A 12379-nucleotide genomic window follows, 5' to 3' on the forward strand; every position below is an offset into this window, starting at 1 on the left:
ATTCTCTGCCTCAGAGGGCAGTGGAGGCAGGTTCTCTGGATGCGTTCAATAGAGGGCTAGATAGGGCTCTTAAAGATAGCGGTGTCAGGGGATATGGGGAGAAGGCAGGACCGGGGTATTGATTGACGATAATCAGCCATGATCACATTGAATGGCGGTACTGATCGAAGGGCCGAATGGCCTACTCCTGCACCTATTGTCTATTGTCTATTGGAACAAGCTGCCGGAGTAGTTGGTGGAGTCTGGTATTATAGCACCGTTTAAGAAGCATTTGCACATATAACCATATAACAATTACAGCACGGAAACAGGCCATCTCGACCCTTCTAGTCCGTGCCGAACACGTATTCTCCCCTAGTCCCATCTACCTGCACTCAGACCATAACCCTCCATTCCTTTCCCGTCCATATAACTATCCAATTTATTTTTAAATGATAAAAACGAACCTGCATCCACCACCTTCACTGGAAGCTCATTCTACACAGCCACCACTCTCTGAGTAAAGAAGTTCCCCCTCATATTACCACTAAATTTCTGTCCCTTAATTCTCAAGTCATGTCCCCTTGTTTGAAACTTCCCCACTCTCAGTGGGAAAAGCTTATCCACGTCAACTCTGTCTATCCCTCTCATCATTTTAAAGACCTCTATCAAGTCCCCCCTTAACCTTCTGCGCTCCAAAGAATAAAGCCCTAACTTGTTCAACGTTTCTCTGTAACTTAGTTGCTGAAACCCAGGCAACATTCTAGTAAATCTCCTCTGTACTCTCTCTATTTTGTTGACATCCTTCCTATAATTAGGCGACCAAAATTGTACACCATACTCCAGAATTGGCCTCACCAATGCCTTGTACAATTTTAACATTCCATCCCAACTTCTATACTCAATGCTCTGATTTATAAAGGCCAGCACACCAAAAGCTTTCTTTACCACCCTATCTACATGAGATTCCACTTTCAGGGAACTGTGCACAGTTATTCCCAGATCCCTCTGTTCACCTGCATTCTTCAATTCCCTACCATTTACCATGTACGTCCTATTTTGATTTGTCCGGCCAAGATGTAGCACCTCACACTTATCAGCATTAAACTCCATCTGCCATCTTTCAGCCCACTCTTCCAACTGGCATCAATCTCTCTGTAGACTTTGAAAATCTACTTCATTATCCACAACCCCACCTATCTTAGTATCATCTGCATACTTACTAATCCAATTTACCACACCATCATCCAGATCATTGATGTACATGACAAACAATAGTGGACCCAACACAGATCCCTGTGGCACCCCACTTGTCACTGGCCTCCAACCTGACAAACAACCATCCACCATTACTTTCTGGCATCTCCCATTCAGCAATGAATCCATCTTGCTACTCCACCATTAATACCAAACAATTGACCCTTCTGAACCAACCTTCCGTGAGGAACCTTGTCAAAGGCGTTACTGAAGTCCATATATACAACATCCACTGCTTTACCCTCATCAATTTCCCGCGTAACCTCTTCAAAAAATTCAAGAAGATTAGTCAAACATGACCTTCCAGGCACAAATCCATGTTGACTGTTCCTAATCAGACCCTGTTTATCCAGATGCTTATATATATTATCTCTAAGTATCCTTTCCATTAATTTGCCCACCACTGAGTCAAACTAACAGGTCTATACTTGCTAGGTTTACTCTTAGACCCCTTTTTAAACAATGGAACAGCCTGCGCAGTACGCCAATCCTCCGGCACTATTCCCGTTTCTAATGACATTTGAAATATTTCTGTCATAGCCCCTGCTTTTTCTACACTAACTTCCCTCAATGTCCTAGGGAATATCCTGTCCGGACCTGGAGACTTATCCACTTTTATATTTCTCAAAAGTGTCAGTACTTCCTCTTCTTTGAATCTCATAGTTTCCATAGCTACCCCACTTGTTTCCCTTACCTCACATAATTCAATATCCTTCTCCTTGGTGAATACCGAAGAAAATAAATTGTTCAATATCTCCCCCATCTCTTTTGGCTCTGCAGATAGCTGTCCACTCTGACTCTCTAATGGACCAATTTTATCCCTCGTTATCCTTTTGCTATTAATATAGCTGTAGAAACCCTTTGGATTTACTTTCACCTTGCCAAAGCAACCTCATATCTTCTTTTAGCTTTTCTAATTTCTTTCTTAAGATTCTTTTTACATTCTTTATACTCCTCAAGCACCTCATTTACTCCATGCTGCCTATAATTATTGTAGATCTCTCTCTTTTTCCGAACCAAGTGTCCAATTTTCTTTGAAAACCATGGCTCTTTCCAATTTTTACTATTTCCTTTCAACCGAACAGGGACATAAAGATTCTGTACTCTTAAAATTTCCCCTTTAAATGTCCTCCATTTCTCTTCCACATCTTTCCCATAAAACAAACTGTCCCAATTTACTCCTTTTAAATCCTTTCGCATCTCCGCAAAGTTAGCCTTTCTCCAATCAAAAATCTCAACCCTAGGTCCAGTTCTGACCCTCTCCATAATTCCATGTGCACGGATAGGATGGTTTTACAGGGATTTGGGCGAAATGGAGGACCCCCTTGCGTCTGAAGAGCGGTCTCGACCCGAACCGTCTTTGTAAAGACGCTGCCTGTCCCGCTGAGTTACTCCAGCATTTTGTGTCTATCTTGGGGCAAACGCAGTCGGGTATGACTACTGCACATGTCACATGTTGTCTGCTGTGGGTCGCTTGGCCGAAGAGCCTGGTTCCACGCTGTATGACTCTATGCTTACGACTCTGTCTCTCTTGGATGAATACATGACATAAACTTGCACAAGTTTCTTACGATTATGCCGAATGCCCGATATTAGTAGATACTTACGGTCCAAACACAGCGAAAAGAGCAGAGACAACGCAAAACCCCGCATGTTTTGTCGGTGAGCGTTGAGGTCCAAGCTGGCTTCTTGTCTCTGGGAGTCTGGTCTTAGAGCGATGCTCTTTATCTCTCCAAGTGTTCCCTCTCTGTTGGAAGAGACATGAAACTCTCACATTTAGTATTCAAAAATCGGTTACAACTAATCTTCCTCTTTGGAGATGAATGTCTGGAATCAGTCTCTTGCAATTTGGTTCATAGATTCGTAGTGGCACATCAACGAAACAGGCTGTCGGACGGACACCCTAATTCCTCTTCCAATTGTCAACGTTTGACCAATATCGTTCTCTTGCAAGCTCGCTCCACCAGACTCAGGAACAGCTTCATCCTTTCTGTTGTCAGCCTTCTTTAGATCTGTACATAAGCCCGGGTACTGTAGATTTAACTACTACCCCAATGTGGACATTGGACCTTGTTTCTGGAACGAATGCTATACGATGCTGGGAACTATATTCTACACCCTGCATCGTCCGCTTGACCTTAACTATTGTGCTTCAGTTTGACTCCACGTAAAACATGTTCGTATTGTACGTAACCTGTTAGACAGGTAGGTGGATAGGATAGGTTTGGAGGGCTATGGACCAAACGTGGGTAAGTGGGACGGGGGTAGCTGGGACATGTTGGCCTGTGAGGGCAAGTTGGGCCGAAGGTCCTGATTCCACGCTGTATCACTCTATGCTTCTATGACTTTAACTATCATGTTTGAGTTTGCTAAGATTGTATGTTCGTGATGTACTATCTGGTTCGATTCGATAAGATGCAAAACAAAACTTTTGACTGCACCCAGCCAAATGTGGCAAGAATAATCCTTGTAAACAAGTGTCCATCAAGTCCTTTTAAAGTCTTTCCACTCTAAACTTAAAACTATTTATTCTAATTTGCGAATGCCTTTCCTGGGGAAAATGTTTAGCCCTTATCTATCAGCCTCGTGATTTCCACTAATCACTTCTCGGCATCCGACTATGCATAGGGCAGTTGTACAAGATGTTATTGTGTACTATGTATGAGATATAACGGGCAGGAGCAACTCAGCGGGTCAGGCTGCATCTCTGGGAAACATGGGGAGGTACAAACTGCTGGAGTAACTCAGCGGGACAGACAGCATAGACACATGGAAACATAGAACATGTCAGGAGTAGGTCATTCGGCCATTCCAGCTAGTACCGTCATTCAATATAAACATGGTTGATCATCCAAAATAAGTAACCCGTTCCTGTTTTTACCCAATATCCCTTGATTCCGTTAGCCCTAAGATTAATTTCTAACTCTCTCTTGAAAACATCCAGTGAATTGGCCACTGCCTTCTAAGGCAGATAATTCCACAGATTCACAACTAATTGTGTGACATTTTGTTTCCTCATCTTAGTCCGAAATGGCCTAACCCTTATTCTTAAAATGTGACCCCTGGTTTTGGATTCCCCCAACATCCAGAATATTGTTGAATCAAACTGGAGCAAATACTTAACTTTTTTTTTCTTTTTCAAAAATGCCCACTCGTCCTTCTAAATTACAGTGAATATAAGCCTAATCGATCCATTCTATCATCATATTATATGATTACATGGTTATATGTCAGTCCCGCCATTCCGGGAATTAACCTCGTGAACATAGGCTACACTCCGTCAATAGCAAGAATTTCCTTCCTCAAATTAGGAGACAAAAACTGCACAAAATACTCCAGGTGTGGTCTGAATATCTGCAGTTGGACCTCCTTGCTCGTAGACTCTCGCTGTTAAACCCATCGTGGTTTCGCATGCCAACACAGTGACCTGTAGGTCTCTGGGAATGTTGTAGAGATAGCGAGAGAGAGAGACAGAGAGGGAGAGAGGGAGAGACAGAGAGAGAGGGAGAGAAGAAAGGCGTAGAAAGAGATCAAGATGGATAGGAGACGTGGTTTGGCGGAGAACATTTTAAAGAAAGATTGGAGAAAGGAAAGGGGAGGAGAGAGCGTGTGGAATTGGAGCGATGGGGATTAAAGAGAGTGTGTAGAAGGAGAGATGGAGTGAGATTGGAGCGAGAGGAAAGGGAAGGGGGGAAGACAGCGAGTGGTATTAGATAGAGAGACTGGAGAGAGGGGAATATATTAGTAGAGGGAGAATGGAGAGAGGGGCACGGGGGGGGGGAGAGATCTCGTTGGATGGTGAGAAGAGATTGGAGAAAATGGGGTGAAAGTGAAATAGAGAGAGATTTGGGCGGAGAGAGGGGGGAATGGGAAGGAGGAATTGGGCGAGAAGGATTGAAGAGAGAGATTGGAGAGGGAAGATAAGAGGCAGAGATATATCGGAGCGAGGAAAACGGATAGAAGAGAGCGAGTGGCATTGGAGAGAGTGAGATTAATCAGCGGAAAGGTAGAGAAATTGTGGAGAGAGAGAGAGAGAGAGAGAGAGAGAGAGAGAGAGAGAGAGAGAGAGAGAGAGAGAGAGAGAGAGAGAGAGAGAGAGAGAGAGAGAGAGAGAGAGGCTCTCTCTCTCTCTTCTTCTCTTCTCTCTCTCTCTCTCTTCTCTCTCTCTCTCTCTCTCTCTCTCTCTCTCTCTCGCTCTCTCTCTCTCTCTCTCTCTCTCTCTCTCGCTCTCGTCTCTTCTCTCTTTCTCTCGTCTCTCTCTCTCATCTCCTCTCTCGTCTCTCTCTTGCTCTCTCTCTCTCTACCTCTTCCTCCGCTCCTTCTCTCTTCTCTCTCTCTCTCTCTCTTCTCATCTCTCCTCTCTCTCTCTCTCTCTCTCTCCCGTCTCCTTCTCTCTTCTCTACTTCTCTACGTCTCCTGAGAGTACTCGGCCGCGCTGTGGGTCTTTCTCAGCTCCAGTGGCTCTAGTTTTAAGCACCTTTGAAGATTCTTTCGCTGGGAAAGGAACAGAGGCAGTGGGGATTCATAGTCTGACTTATTGTTGGACTGTTGAAACTTTCCATTGCTTTAAAGACTCCTCCTTTTTAGCGCGAAAATCCCTTGATAATTTTCTGCATTGTCGAGGGAGCAGGGTGCGGCTGTCATTGGCGGACTGCCAAGAGTGCCTGGATATCGAGGTTTGAAGTTTTTCGGTGCCTTTGCGGTGTTTTGGCACTGATTCTCTGCCCTAAAGATTCATTTGCACAGTGCGTGTTGCCTGGCTTAATGTGAAGACGGTGCTTTTGTGTTCGGCAAGAAAGGGCGACCTGGCATTCTGGCGTGGACGAGTTTGGAACATTCCTTATTCAGCTGGAGGACTTTGCTTTTTGAGGAGTTGCTTTGGACTGTGACTGTCCCTGGGAATTAATTTGCTGAGCTGCTGGAGGGACGGGAGCTGGGTTTGTGCCTCTGCCCGGATGGCGATGGCGGGGGCGCGGCAGAAGGGTGAGAGAGCTACGCAGCAGCGACATCAGCAGCGGAAGCGAGGCCATCTGAACATTAGCCTCATGTTGACTTGGACTGGGACAGTTTTGGTATCTCGGTTCAAACTGGGCCCCAGATGGTCCAGGGGAGCAATTACGAAGGCTATGAATGCCCTTCTTGGTAGGGGGGGCTATTGTCTCTTCTTCCGAGCTCGAGAGGGGAAAGGTTGAGATGATATTGAAGAACGGGAGGATGTGGCCACAGTGGTGGAGAGGGGGATTTCAGTGGGGGGGGTCCATATACAGGTGGACCCATGGGTGTCCAGGGTGAGACCGGTTCTCCTGCGGAGTTGCCCTACAATGTATTCCGGATGCGACACTCATTCCACACCTGTCTCAGATTGGGGAGGTGCGGTCTAGGTGCTTAGGCTCATGCACCCGGGGGGGGACCCGGAGGAAAAAGGGATTCCTCAGTTTCAAAAGGAGGGTGTTCGTGAAGGTGGGGGAGGGGGAAGGCGATGAGGGGAGTTTCGAGGGTGGAGTGTAGGGGTCTCCCTAGAACCGTGCGTTGGAGTTGGGGAAAGGCACGGTGTCATAGCGTGCGGTGGTTATGGACATCTCCGTAGGGAATGTCCTAATCATGGGGTCGCTGCCAGAACCTCTAGCGCAGCGGCCCAGGAACGCACTGCTGGCCCATCAGCGGTGGCTCGTCATGCCTCGGAGGGGCGGGGGGTGGAGGCGCTGACCTGGCTGGGTCTGCTGGCAACTGCCTCGGTGATCCTGTGCAGCGGGGGATAGCCCTTCTTGGTTCTGGAGTTTTCCGGCCTTGGGGACCCGGGCAGCGAGGGCCCCCACCCCCTACATTCTGACATGTGGGGGTGGCTGAAGGTGAGGCACAGGGGGGAGGGAGGAGAGAATGGGAGCAGCTGAAGAAGGAGGAAGAAAAAGGAGAAAAAGATCACCCAAGAGGTTGCCTGTTAGCTCCAGGGAGGCCCAGAGTGAAACTGCCGTGGCCCATCAAGGAGCTGAGGTGGCTCTGACGGGAGTAGGGAAGGTAACACGTGCGGGTGGTAAAGTGGCTGGGGGTAGTGTGGAGGAGGAAGACCCTTTCTTTAATGGAGGTCACCACACCGCCGCATGCTAGTGGGGACAAAAAGTAGGATTGGGCCTGGCGAGGAAGAGCATTGGACGTGAGTCCAAGTAAGGGGGGTGCAGTTTTCCAGTCCTTCCACCACAGATGTGGGTGGAGGTCAGGAAAATGACGTCTACTGGGTGGAGGTTGAGCCTCCGCTTCAGGGTTCTCTCGAGGGTACCATAGGGTCAGGTGACGGGGTAGGACCCCTCTGGAGCTGTGTCCTCTGGCGGGGGGGAGGTTCTTTCATCACAGGGGCCCTCCGAGGGAGGTATCTCATCGGTGTTTGATCTTGGCTCCCCTGGGGGGTGCGTCCTCTGGGTCGGAGGAGGTCCCCTCGTTTCAGAGGCCTACTAAGGGTGTTAGCACGCAGGAGGGGTGGGTAAGCTCCCCTGGTAGTGTGGACCCTGAGACGGGGGGACGAGCAGAGTCAGCCCGAGGGACGGGGGCCGGGGGGAATGGTGTACCCAATCAGTGCTCATATTGGAGCCAGTGGAGGTGCCGAGGTGTGTATTGTACTGCCGGCTGAGTTGGCAGGGGAGAGGAAAAAGACTGGTGAGGAGAGCCTCTGGGTGTTGCCAGTGGAGGGGGTGCTTTCCGGGTGCCGTGGAGGTCGGAGTTGTTTCGGGCAGCGACCTTCTTTCGGATTCTGGGGGTGCCAGTTTACCACAGACCCTGGGGGTGCCTCTTGTTTTCTCTTCCCCAGGCCCAGATGTGGAGGGTGAGGACAGAGCGCAGGAGCCCAGCCAGGCAGTGGGCTGCGTGATGCGGATAGGGGTTTCGGGACCCTTCCCCGGCATTGATCCTGGGGGTGGTGACATGTCGGAGGAGGGGGAGAGGGATGGGGCCAGTTTGTGTGAAGGGGTTGGCGAAATTCCAGAGAACTCTGGTCTTTCGACTTCTGAAAATGACCTTGGTGATGCTGAGTGTGTTGTGTCAGGTGCGAGAAACTTGGCCGATAGCCCAGGAACCAAGGACGAACCAAGTGCTATCATCTGCGAGTTGCTGGAATTCCTAAAAACAATTTGCAGCAACAAAAAAAAGGTTGAGGCCGCTAAGAGACGGTGGGGTGATCTGTCGGCCTTAGTTGAAACTCTCGAGGCTATCCTTGCCAGCGAGGATAGTGGTCTTCCAGGCTCTGAGCAGGGCCAGCTTAGGGGCTTTTGGAGCTCCTAAGAGAGAGGGCTACAGAGCCCAGGAGAAGTGGGAGGATTTCAAACTAATGTACCAGTGCATTCACATTAGTTACCACCCTAAATTTAAACGGGAGTAGAGCGAGTTTCGCAGATTCCAGCTTTTATCGGTCCTTAGGGAGGGGAAATTTGCAGTGTGTTTTCTGCAGGAGACGCATACTGTTGTCAGTGATGAACCCCACCTGGAGATTGGAGTGGGAAGGTGAAGTCTATATGAGTCATCTTAGCTCAAATTCGAGTGGGGTGGCCATTCTGTTGGCTCAGAATTTCTTGCCCAATATTATAAAAGTGCAAGAAGTTGTGCCAGGACGTTTGCTCCATCTGGCCGTGAGCCTGGATGGCATGCCGTTGCATTTCATTAACGTGTATGCCCCCAGCTCCGGCACGATGCAGGCCGGCCTACTTCAGGAGGTGAGTGCTCTGTTGAGCACTATTGATAGGGGAGAGTGTGTCTTCCTTGGGGGGGACTTTAACTGCACACTTGAGGTGCGAGATCGTTCTGGTACTCAGTGTGCCCCTGCTGTAGCGAAGAAGCTGAGAGGGTTGATTGATTCTTTTGAGTTGGTTGATGTGTGGCGGGACCTCAACCCAGACTCCACTGCTTTTTCGCGGAGGTCTGAGGGCGGTGGTTCCCGCATTGATCGAATATATATCTCCCGAGCGTTTGTTTCCCGTGTCTCAGCCGCCTCAATGCAGCTGGTGCCATGCTCGGACCATTCTCTGGTGCGTGCGGATTTTAATCCAGCGTGCGCTCGCGCCGGGTCTGCGTACTGGCACTTTAATAACCGGCTGCTGAGGATCGGTGTTTCCGGGAGTCATTCAGATCGGTTTTGGGTGAGGTGGAGAGAGAGGCAGAGGTGCTGTCTCTTCCCTTAGGCAGTGGTGGGATGTGGGGAAAGCTCACATCCGTATTTTTTGTAAGGAATACACGTGGGGGTCGACCGGCGGCGGGACTCGCGGTTGAGAAGCTTGAGAGGGTGCTGAGGGACGCAGAGTCTCGCCTGGGTCAGGTTGGAGGTGAATCTTGCGAATGGGGTGTGTTTCATGAGAAGAAGGAAGCCTTGAGGAACTGCAACTTGAGAGGTCCCGAGGCGCTTATGTGAGGGCGCGGTCCAGATGCTGCACGATCTGATCGAGCTTCGCCTTTCTTTTTCTCTCTGGAGAAAGGGCGGGGAGCCCGCAAACAGCTCGTGGAGCTGCTAGCAGATGATGGCTCCTCTGTCACGGATCCAGAGAGGATTAGTGCCTTGGTCAGGTCCTTTTATGGATCCCCTGTTCTCCGCAGTAGAGTCAGTGGGGAAGCTCAGCAGGACCTGTGGGAGAGTCTACCGATTTTGATAGGGAGGAGGAGCCGATATTCTTGATGGCCCTTTATCTTTGGAGGAGTTGACTCGAGCATTGCATCAGCTCAAGAGGGGTAAGTCCCCGGGGCTGGATGGCTGACGGTAGAGTTTGTAAGAGCTTTCTGGGGTATCCTGGGGGGTGATTACATGTTGGTTCTGGGGGAGAGCCTGGCGACCGGGGAGATGCCCTCTCGTGGCGTAGAGCAGTTGTTGTCCTTCTGCCCAAGAAGGGGGAACTCCGCTTGTTGAAAACTGGCGCCCGGTCTCTCTCGCCTATGCACAGAGTATAAAGTTTTTGCACGGGCGATGGCAATCGCCTGGGCTCCGTGCTGTCTCAGTTGATTCACTATGACCAGTCCTACACAGTCCCTGGATCCGGTCCATTCAGGATAACATCCACCTGGTTTTAGGGACCTGATTCATCTAGCACAGGGTACTGGTCAGATCAGCTGCTTTTCTGTCTCTTGATCAGGAGAAGGCTTTTGATAGGGTAGAGCATGAATACCTTTTCTGGACGTTGCAAGCGTTCGGATTTGGACCGCATTTTGTGGCCCGGGTCCGCCTCTTGTATGCTGCAGTGGAGTGCCTTGTGAAGGTTAATAGTGTGGGCTGTTGGCCCCTTTCATTTTGGGAGGGGGGTCCGTCAGGGGTGCCCCATGTCAGGTCAGTTGTACGCGGTCTGTGTGGAGCCGTTCCTGTGTCTTCTTCGGAGGGAGGTTGCAGGCTTTGGCCCTACCGGGCCCGGGGGTGGAGTTGGTTCTTTCGGCATATGCCGATGATGTACTCCTTATGTTCACCGATCCTGGTGGACCTGCGGAGGATGCGTGATTCCAGAAGATATTCGTCGGCTGCATCCTCTGCCAGGATTAATTGGAGCAAAGTGCTCTGGACTTTTAGTGGGTCAGGGGCAGGTGGACTCCCTGCCAGAGGAGATGGCATGTTTGCGTGGAGCACCACGCACCTCCTCTATCTGGGGGTGTACCTGAGTCCCACTGAGGATGCTTGGCCGGCAAACTGGCAGGAGTTGGAGACGAAAGTGGTTGCCCGGTGGGGCGCTGGTCGGCCTGCTTGGGTTCTTACTTTTCAGGGGAGGGGTGTTGGTCATAAACCACTGGTGCCTCCATGTTATGGTACCGGCTGGCTACTCTTGTCCCGCCTTCCATTTTTGTAAATGCTTTACAGATGAAGCTGGTGGATTTCTTTTGGGAAATAGGAAGCACTGGGTTTCAGCAGCGGGTCCTGAGTCTCCCGTTAGAGGAGGGGGCCAGTCCTTGGTATGGCGTGCGTACCCAGGTGGCGGCTCTCCGCCTCAGGACTCTGAGGAGGTATATGTATAGTAGAGAACCCCCCCAGATGGCACGTTTGGGCCACGTATGTTTTCCGACGGGGTCGTTGTCTAAGGGGGGTCTCGCGGCTCCCAGAGGCGGGCATCAGTCGACCCGACCCTAAGGGGCTTGCCTGTTTTCTACCGGGATGTGTTAAGAGTGAGGAATCTGGTTGTTTTCAGCCAGCGTGTTGCTCCACGAAGGGGAGGGGGATGTTGCGGCTGCGGGAGTGGCCGGTCCTCACCAAATCATGGCGGTGTCGAGGAGAGGCATGCGCCTAGATTGTTTTGAATGACTCTTACCCGCTCCGTCAGATCTGCTCATCGGGCCTCGGTTCCGGGACATATCTCGGGCACGGGCTCCACAACAACCTGAGCCGCCTTTCGGAGATGGATAGCGTGCCGTTTCGTGACGCGAAGAGACGCTCACTGTATAGAATGTTCCTGCACATTCTGCACCTCCTTGCCTTCGTCTCCCGTCCCGACACTCCATGGCGGACGGTGTTACCAACTGAAGGCGGGGAAGGGTCCCCAGTGGGGTCCTCTACACGGGAGTGTGTCCCCTTTACAATTGGGGACCTGGGGTGGAGAGTGCTGCACGGAGCGGTGGCATGTAACCAAACTTTTGAGGTCGGTTCACGGACTCGTCCGCTGCCTGTATTTTCTGTGGCGAGGAAGAGACCGTGTTCCACATTTATATGGAGTGTGAGAGGCTACTGCCCCTGTATCAATATCTGAAGGGTTGTGCTAAAGTTCTGGTTACATTTTAGTCCTACGATTCTTGTGTTTGGACACAAGGCAGGTTGTGGGGAGAGCCAAGTGGGAGGTGGGACCTACCTGTCGGTCTACTCCTGGGCCTGGCCAAGATGGCCATACGCGGGTCCAGGCAGCAGGCGATGGATGGTCAGGCAAGGTCGGCTGCTTGCCCCTCTTTCGGGCCTACGTCCGTGCACAGCGTGTCCCTGGAGAGGGAACATGCGGTGTTCACGGGGACTTTGGAGGTATTCCGTGGGCGCTGGTCACCGCGAGGGGTGAGAGTATTGTGAATAATGATTGTAATGTTGTAATATAATGACACTTGGTATAATGTAATTTCGCTTTGTGTATGACGTGATCTGTTGTATTATTTGATGTGTTGAATAATCTTGGAACTAAAAAAAAAAAAAAAAAAAGAGAGAGAGAGAGCGAGA

At 50.3% G+C, this 12379-nt stretch overlaps 1 long non-coding RNA gene across 1 annotated transcript in view; it reads right to left on the minus strand.

Moving 5' to 3' along the window:
* Positions 1 to 1457: 1457 nt before the first annotated feature.
* Positions 1458 to 12379, minus strand: part of LOC116983522 — a 19120-nt gene continuing 8198 nt past the window's right edge. Inside the window, exons 2-3 of the long non-coding RNA XR_004414718.1 lie at positions 2797 to 2802; positions 1458 to 1468 (exon numbers count right to left, since the gene is read on the minus strand). This is a non-coding gene — a long non-coding RNA (uncharacterized LOC116983522). The remainder of the gene's footprint in view (positions 1469 to 2796; positions 2803 to 12379) is intronic.

The sequence above is a fragment of the Amblyraja radiata genome, chromosome 18 (genome assembly GCF_010909765.2).
Source record: "Amblyraja radiata isolate CabotCenter1 chromosome 18, sAmbRad1.1.pri, whole genome shotgun sequence".
Taxonomy (NCBI): domain Eukaryota; kingdom Metazoa; phylum Chordata; class Chondrichthyes; order Rajiformes; family Rajidae; genus Amblyraja; species Amblyraja radiata.